General features: G+C 40.8%; 1 long non-coding RNA gene across 1 annotated transcript; it reads right to left on the minus strand.

Moving 5' to 3' along the window:
* Nucleotides 1–1,718: 1,718 nt before the first annotated feature.
* Nucleotides 1,719–8,186, minus strand: LOC140511993 (uncharacterized). Its single transcript, XR_011969744.1, has 3 exons — nt 8,097–8,186; nt 4,287–4,559; nt 1,719–2,142 (listed from the first exon to the last, which is right to left on the minus strand). It is a non-coding gene; the product is annotated as an uncharacterized lncRNA (long non-coding RNA).
* Between the last annotated feature and the right edge of the window lie 377 nt (nt 8,187–8,563).

The following is an 8,563-nucleotide window of genomic DNA, read 5'->3' on the forward strand; positions in this document are numbered from 1 at the left end:
AAGCCAATAAAAAAAATCAACCCAGTGACCACAACAAAGTAAACAAAGACCAAAAAGCCAAAACTGAACCCAGTGTAATGATGATGATCAAACCTGACCAGGAAAGAGAGTTGAGAAAATGCAACTTCTTCCTCATGTCAAAGGTGGGGACTATGGATATGGAACAAATCAGTCAATGAGTAATTATCAAGCACCTCCTATGTGCCCTGAATCACAGACTGCTAGGGTCAGTATTTTGGTTTCTTTCTCCCCTTCTCTTTTTAAAATCATTCTTTTAGAGGGTGGTTCAGTGGGTAGGGAAGTGAATGCAGGTATAAATAGTAGACATTAATTAAACAAGAAAACAATCCCTGCAATCTAGGGTTGGGACCAGAGGTGTATCACAGCTAGAAATCTTTCGTTGTACCTACTTTGGTCCCTCAGGGTGTGGTCCTTAGGGCCAGGATAAACTGCCCAGGGTTAAGCTGAGCTCAACTGAGCTGAGGGAGGATCAGACACTGAGTCTTGTTGGTAGGAAGATAAGGAAGCTGATACTTAGCCCATTAAGGGCCCAATCAATCAAGTAACAAGCACTGATTAAGTAACTGGTTTGTTTCAGACACTGACTGTGCTAAATATACAAAAACAAAATCCCTGCCCTCAGGAACCTTACATTCAATCTCAGGAAAGGATTAAAGGTCAAGGGTAAGTCTATACTAAGTAGTAGAGGTGCTTATTCCACAAGAGGGTCTGAGCAGGTCCAGAGGCAAGAAATGGACCAAAACAGCTGACCACAAGGAAGCATCCATCGGTTACAAAAGGTGGAGATGGCCGCAGTCCATTTTACCCAAGGTAAAACTGAACCCAGTATAATTATGATCAAACTTGACTAGGGAACAGAGTTCAGAAAATGCAACTTTCTCTTTCCATTACAGAGGTGAAGGACTATGGGTACAGTACAGAATCCACCAATCAGCAAGTAAAATCAGTAACAGGGCAGGTGAGAGGGAGATTCTGAGTCTGATTTTGAGCCTGCCCTAGTTTCTTACTCTCAGGGAGCTCAGAGCATCTCTGGACTTTTGAGCTAGGGTTGACCTCACCCACTTGGCCTGTCTTAGGGGTCATTCTCATCAGACCCTTCAGATCAATTAATTCCTCACCCTTCTGAATAGGAAGCTGCTAGGGCTGGAAAAACAGCAAACAGCTGAGCATTTCTTGGGCACCGTATTAGCCTAACCATACAAAGACTAAGCCAAAATTGTCCCTGCCTTCCAGGAACATGTCTAATAAGGGGATTTAATGTGTACACAGATAAGTAAATGCAAGGAATATACAAAATAAATACAAAGTACCATGGAGGTTGAGTCGGGGGGCGTAGATATTAAGAACTAGATAGATCGATAGAGAACCCATATAAGTGATGGCCCCTAGATGAGCTTTTAAAGGGAGCTGGGGATTCCAGCAGGTAAAGGTAGGAAGGGAAGGCTTTCTAAGGCATGGGGACATTGCATGCAAAGATGGGAAATGCAATACCTCAGAGATATTTCGGATTCAGTTCCAGACCACCTAAATAAAGCAAATATCGCTTTATCAAGTCACATGAATTTTTTGGTTTCCCAGTGTATATAGAAGTTATATTCACACTATTCTGTACTCTATCAAATGTGTAATGATATTATGGCTAAAAAAACCCCAGTGTATGCACCTTAATTAAAAAATACTTTATTGTTAAAGAAAATGCTGGCCAACCAATTCGTAGCAGGTGGAAGTTCTTGCCTCTGTGTTGATGGCTGCTGACTGATCAGGGTGGTGGTTGCTGAAGGTGGCTGTGGCTTATTTCTTAAAATAAGACAGCAATGAAGTTTGCTACATCTGTTAGCTCTTCCTTTCACTTGAACACTTACAGGTCATTGAAGCTATTAATCGGCCTCATTACAATATTATTGTCTCAGGGAATAGGGAGGCTTAAATGAGGAGACTTTCACTCTTTGTATTTCTATCTTCAAGGTCTAGCAGCGTTCAGCACGTAGTAAATCATGGTGTCCTGGAACCAGTTCATACCTGCTCTGAGATTTGATTGTTAAACTTCCAGTGTGAGCCTTTAAACCTCAGAAATCAGGAAATGCTACAAGACAGGGCTTGATTTGTCATTTTGTTGAATGTCTAGACCAAAGAAAATGATGGAGGGGGAGAAATATTAATAATACTGAATAAACTAAAAAGTGTGCTATACATATATTTCCTGTCCTCTTCCCCAGAACCTGTTAAATATTTACCATCACACCCTGAACTTAATAAATGTTTGTTGATTGATTAAATGAACAATTGATTTTACGCTCCATGAGGGCAGGAATTGTATTTGGACTCAACTTAGTCATATTCACTTCAGTATCTAGCACAGTGCTCTGGCCGTGGTGGTGGGGGGGGGGGGACTTAAATATTTGTTCAGTGAATGATCATTACATTTCAAATATTAGCACAGACTAATGCTAACCAGAGAAGAATGTGATGCCATAAAAACTCACTTAGAGTAGTAATGAAAAACAGTAATTATCAGATGAAAGTTGCCTAACTCCCCAAGGCAGTCTGAAAAACAGCTGCAATGAGAACATGGCTCCGCTGATCACATCTCCACGCTGGGATTGTTGAGTTTACAATTTTATGCAATGTCCAAGTTCTTAGAGATTTTCTAGTAAGCATCGTCAATAGCTTGAGCCTTTCTGCTGCTGCTGACATGAGTCTGAGGGATTCCCCCTCCGCCAGCAGCTCTCTCCCTTCCCCCTGACACCCTCCTCCCCCAAGAAGCTTAACTCTGAACTCAACCTGCTGTCATCAGGTCCTCATCAGATCCATCAACAAATGGTAATGTGGTATGTTCCCCGTTACCACTTTTGCGTTAACTAAGGTCCATGTTGCCTCCCATCCAAGCACAGACTAGGAAAGGACAATGGAGGTCATGTAACCCAATGGCTATTCAATACAGGATATTAAACTGATGACATTCCTGAACCTGTGACATGAGGTAGTTGAGTATTTGACTTGGAGTCAGGAAGACCTGGATTCAAATCCTATCAGAGGTATACATACTATGCATGACTTAGTCTCTCAGCTCCTCATCAGTAAAATGGGGGTGGAGTGGAAGGAGGCTAGACTATGTAGACTCTAAAATTTCTTCTGGATATAAAGGGGTCTTCTGACCATGTAAGGCATCCCATTTAATCTTTATTTTTCAATTATATTTAGTTAATTTTATTTAAGAGAGTGGAATACTGTACAGAGAGAGGGTCTTGAAGCCCAAAAAACCTAGGTTCAAGTTTTACTTTTAAAACTTACTGGCTGTTTACTTAAGGACACAGGTGACTTATCTCTCAGTGTTCTAGGCAGTCCCATAAGATTCTAAACTGCAGGATAGAGGCAGAGCTGTATAGGCAAAGGAATTTTCTGCACTGGACATTTCCAATACCAATTAAATCAGTCGTCCAGTCTCTATCCCTATTTCATCTAAAGGTTCTGAGCTTCTCCCAGAAAATTAAAAAGTCCCTTCTTTTGCATACCAGTATTCTCAGTGTTGTTGTATGTGTAGCCTGTCTAAAGTGAGTGACTTACTCTTCCACCGCCATCGTGCTGGCATGTTATATCCTTAGAGCTTGACTACATCTTTCCTCAGGTTTTAGGGGTACTCCTGTGGGGTTAGGGGCATCTTTCTAGAGCTATTGGCTCTGAGTCAGCTCCTAATAGCATTCAACCCTCCACTCCCTGGGGGTTTCCTCCTTGCCTCCCTCACTCTAGCAATGCCTCCACTCCTGCTGCTTACTCCTCTAAGTGGTGAGTTCTCCTCCCCCTAAGAACCTCTAATCAAGAAGTACCCACACTAACCATATTCATTTCTAACCTGGCTTTCACATATTGCTCCTTTTACAGATGGATACTTCCCCTTGTTTTCCAGCTCCATCTTATTTTACATTAGAATATAAGCTCCTTCAGGGTAGGAACTATCTTTCTTTTTGTTTATGTTGGTACTTCAAGAGCTTAACACAATGCCCAGAACATAGAAAATTTTGATAAGTATTTTATTATATTTAGTTATTATAACATATATAAATTAATAAATAAATTAATTAATAAATTTCTGAGCTACAATCATTGTATTCCCCCCATTTTGATCACTAATAATTACCATCCCAATACTGATAATCGCTGCAAATTACTACATCTCCTGTATCACCTAACCAATTGCTATCTCCTCCATGTTATCAATAAACAAGTAATAACAGTTAGCTTTTACAAATTAAGCACTTTCCACTAACCAAATAATCCCAGGAGGGATGACGTTAGTCCATATCAGTCATTTATACTTTGGTGTGAATGAGTCCATCTTGACCATTTCCTGACAGCAAGTTTTGATGGGGGATTTGGAAGAGAGAAGAGTATGAATCATTGAGTTTCAGGGGACTCCGAGGGGAAAAACTGGGGGGAAAGAATGGCTTAGAACACTGCAGCCAAAAGTTGTATGTTTCCGAATGACTTCTACAGTGGCTCAGAGTGGACAGGTACTGCTTTCCCTTTCAGGAAGAACAAAACTGAAAAAAAAAGAGAAGTTTTAGTGAATTCAGGAAAGGATTTGAAAATGCAGTAATGAAATAGAAATGTCCTCATCTCCTACTCAACTTTCCTTCCCAACTTCACCACGGTTGATTTGTTAGTTCGTTGGTTTGCTCCCCTTTGTGTTTGTGAACATGTCTGGCACTTCTTAGTCACTTATGGACAGCTAGATGACACAGGAGATAGAGCATCAATCAATCTGGGAGTCAGAAAGACTCATCCTCATCAGTTCAAATCCAGCCTCAGACACTTCTTAGCTCTGTGATGCTGGTTAAGTCACTTAACCATGTTTATTTCTGTTTCCTCATCGTAAAATGAGCTGGAGATGAAAATGGCATACTACTCTAGCCTCTTTGCCAAGAAAATCCAAACAGGGTCATGGAGAGTTGGGCACAGTCGAAAAGTGACTGAACAACAAAGTCACTTAATAAATTTGAGTCAATGGATGGGTCACACACATGCAGAAAGAAAGCATGGCTTAGTAGAATTAGGAATAATGTGGGATTCATCCTCTACCTCTTATATGTACTTGCCCTGTGACCCTAGGCAAGTCCCTTAACTCTTCTAAGCTTTGGTTTCCTCATCTGTAAAATGGAGATACAAAATGCTTTAGCATTTACCTTACAAGGATTTTGTGAGGCTCAAATGAAGTAATGGATAGAAAGTGTTTTTTTAAGTGTCAAAAGGGTCTTGCAAACATCATATGTTATTAATAATTGGTGTTGTTGTCAGAAGGGGAGAAATGAAATGTATTTGGAACCATTTCATTGTTCCAACTTTCCATCTTTTTGTCTCTTTGTCATCTATCCTCTTTTATTCTCTATTTCCTCTTCCTCTTTCAATGGAAATCATTTTAACATGAAAAAGATCCTCTTCCCTTTCTTTGCGGAGGTGAGGGACTATAAGCACGGAACACTGCATAACTGCATATTGATGTCAGACTTTTTGCTAACTATTGGGTTTTCCCCTTTTTCATTCTTTATTTTAAGGGATGGCTATCTGGGAGAGGGAAGGAGGAGGCATACAATGTCAAATGAAAATGGTACAAAACCAAAAGATATCAATAAAATTATTTTTTGAATGACAAATCTTTTCATATTTAGTTTCTCAGGACAAGTCAACCTAGGTTGACCCTTCTTCAAAGTAACAGTGGCCATTCGAATATTGGAATACAACCCAATTTTTCTCTCTTCCTTTGATCTGTTTATTTTTGGTTTCTTCTATCCTCACCAATCTCTCTTAAAACCTTTCTCTACGTCATTGTCCAACTGGAAACTATCCAAACAAGGGTCATCAAAATGACAGAGGGACAGGGTGAATGCCATATAAGTACTGGTTAATGAATAGACATTTAAACTGAGGAAGAGTAAACTTGGTGGGGGGGAGAAGGAAAGGAAAGTAAGGACATGAATCTTCAAGTTATTGAAGGACTGCCATATTAAATACCTTCCAATACCTGAAGACAGTTATCGTGTCCCTGTTGCCCCTTTTCTTCTTCTTGACTCAAGGGGCAGAACTGAAAGCAGTAGGTGGACTTTGTGAAAAAGATGCATTTAGGTTTCATGAAAGGAAAATCTTCCTAGATATTAGTCATGCAGCACGAAGTGGAACAGAGTGATAATAATTGTTGTAGGGTTTTCTGGGCAGAGATACTACAGTGGTTTGCCATTTCCTTTTCTAGCTCATTTTACAGATGAGGAAACTGATGCAAACAGGGTGCAGTGACTTGATCTGAGGCTGGATTTGAACTCGGGACTTCCTGAAGAGGGAAGGTGAGGAGGATGTGCTTCAAAAAAGTCAGATCCACAAATATAAGATGAGGAAGGTATGTCTAGGAAATACTTCGTCTGAAGAAGATATAGGGCATTTAGCATGCTACAATTTCAGTACAAACCAACAATGTGATAGATGCCAGAAAAGGCTCAGGCAATCTTAGTCTGCATTGAAAGATGTACTGTCCAGTATCAGTGAAAAGACTGTTCTGATGGATTTTGCCCCGGAGAATTGGGTTGGCTAAGGGTGCCATGTTTTCAGAAAAATATTGCCAAACTGGAGAGGATCCAGAGGAGAGACACCAAGATGGGTCATGTTCCTGAAACTGATGCCATATGAGGATTAGTTAAAGGAACTGGGACTGCTCAGACAGGTGAAGAGAACATTGACTTAGAACAGGATTATTGTCCCCAATAATTTGAAGGGCCATCATGTGGGAGTGAGGTTAACCCTATCACTAGGCACAAGAAGACAAACTGGGAGCAAGAGGTGACATTTGCAGAATTACTCAAGATAAGACCCAAACTTCCTAGTCATTCAAGCTATCCAAAAACCAGAATGGGCAGCCATAGGATAGAAAGGCTTTCCCTTTAATGGAGGTCTGCAAGCAAAGGCTAGTTGGCCACTTTTCCAGGGTGTTTTTGAATAATGATGTCAAACAGAAATATAGATATATAACAATCCTTCAGGGCCACATATCAACTTAGAAAACCACATATTAACATTATCTATATTTTATTGTTATTTTTTGTTTTATTAGATATTTCCCAATTATATTTTAACCTGGTTCAGGCTGAACTTGGGGATGTTGTGGATGCCCACAGAGTGCACGTTTGGTACCTCTGTTATTGAACAGCTTGTTCAAACCTGGGTCCTGAAACTGGTTGATTCTGAGGTCTCTTCCAAATCTGAGATCCTACGTTTCTGAATCCTCCCTCCCCTACATGATTCATTGTTATATCTGCTCCTCCCCACGCTCTGGGTTTCTTTCTGAGTGTACCTCTAACTACTTTTGAAGCTGGGTTATCCCCTTCCTCTCTCCCCACCCCATAATTTCTCTTGACCTCTGAGAGCTAGAGGTATTCTCTGGAGGTGGATTTTCTTTTTTTATTTCCTCTCTGACACTTCAGACAGATCAGAATTTCAATGGCTCAAACATAGAGAGAGAAAAATGTATTCTAGGTGAGCCCACCTAGCAAGACCTGCCAAGAAATTGAAGAACCAGCTCTGGAAGTCACTGCATATTCTAGGCAAAGAGGTGGTGGGCCATAGGTGCAGAATGAGCCATGCATTTACACTTATTGGTGGAGGGTTGGCTTATTTTGTTTTCACTTTTGTTTTAACAATTTTATTGTTACAGGAGGAATTCTATTGGAAGGAGAAGTCATGAGAAAGGGAGAGTGATAATTTTAAAATTACTTAATTACTTGTGTATTATATAAGTAGGGAAAGCTTGGTGGCATAGTGGATAGAGCACCTGACCTAGAGTTAGGAAGACCTGAATTCAAATCTGGCCTCAGATGCTTCCTAGCTGTGTGACCCTGGACAAGTCAGTTAACCTTGTTTGCCTCAGTTTCTCCTCTGTAAAATAAGCTGGGGAAAGAAATGGCAAACCACTCCAGTATTTTTTGCCAAGAAAACCCCAAATGGAGTCACAGAGAATTGGGCAGGACTGAAACAACTGAACAACAACAATTATATGTGTACATGTGTGGGGAGTATTTAAAAAAAACTCCTTGCACCTTTCCGTAGTTCTTCCTTCTTCATTCAGGAAGATACTCAATCGTAGCTCATCCATTGTGGGGATGGGAGCTGAGCTCTGGGTCTCCACATTCCTGTGGGACCAGATGACAGTTACAAGTGGGGGAAGGGTTCCATTGCCACCAGAGGGGCAGGTGACAGGCACATTTGCCACTCTGCTTTCCAAGCCAAGGACATTGCTAGAACATAAGTTTACCCAAAAACCCAGCTGCAGAATGTGTGAATGGCCAGGAGACTAACCTTTCTAGGTCACACATATTAATTCTGCCTTTCCATTGTTAACCACTGAAGAAACTCCCTTCCCTCCCCATGAGATACTAGAGGATTTGGGCTTCTCTCCCCCAACATCATCCATAGATTTGCATCTCACTTCCTTCACAAAGGTTCAGAATCTATCGCTCTGCTTTTCTGCAGGAGTTTTCCTCCCTTGGTCTCCCAGTTTCCCCCA

This window comes from Notamacropus eugenii, chromosome 6 (assembly GCF_028372415.1).
Source record: "Notamacropus eugenii isolate mMacEug1 chromosome 6, mMacEug1.pri_v2, whole genome shotgun sequence".
Classification (NCBI taxonomy): Eukaryota; Metazoa; Chordata; class Mammalia; order Diprotodontia; family Macropodidae; genus Notamacropus; species Notamacropus eugenii.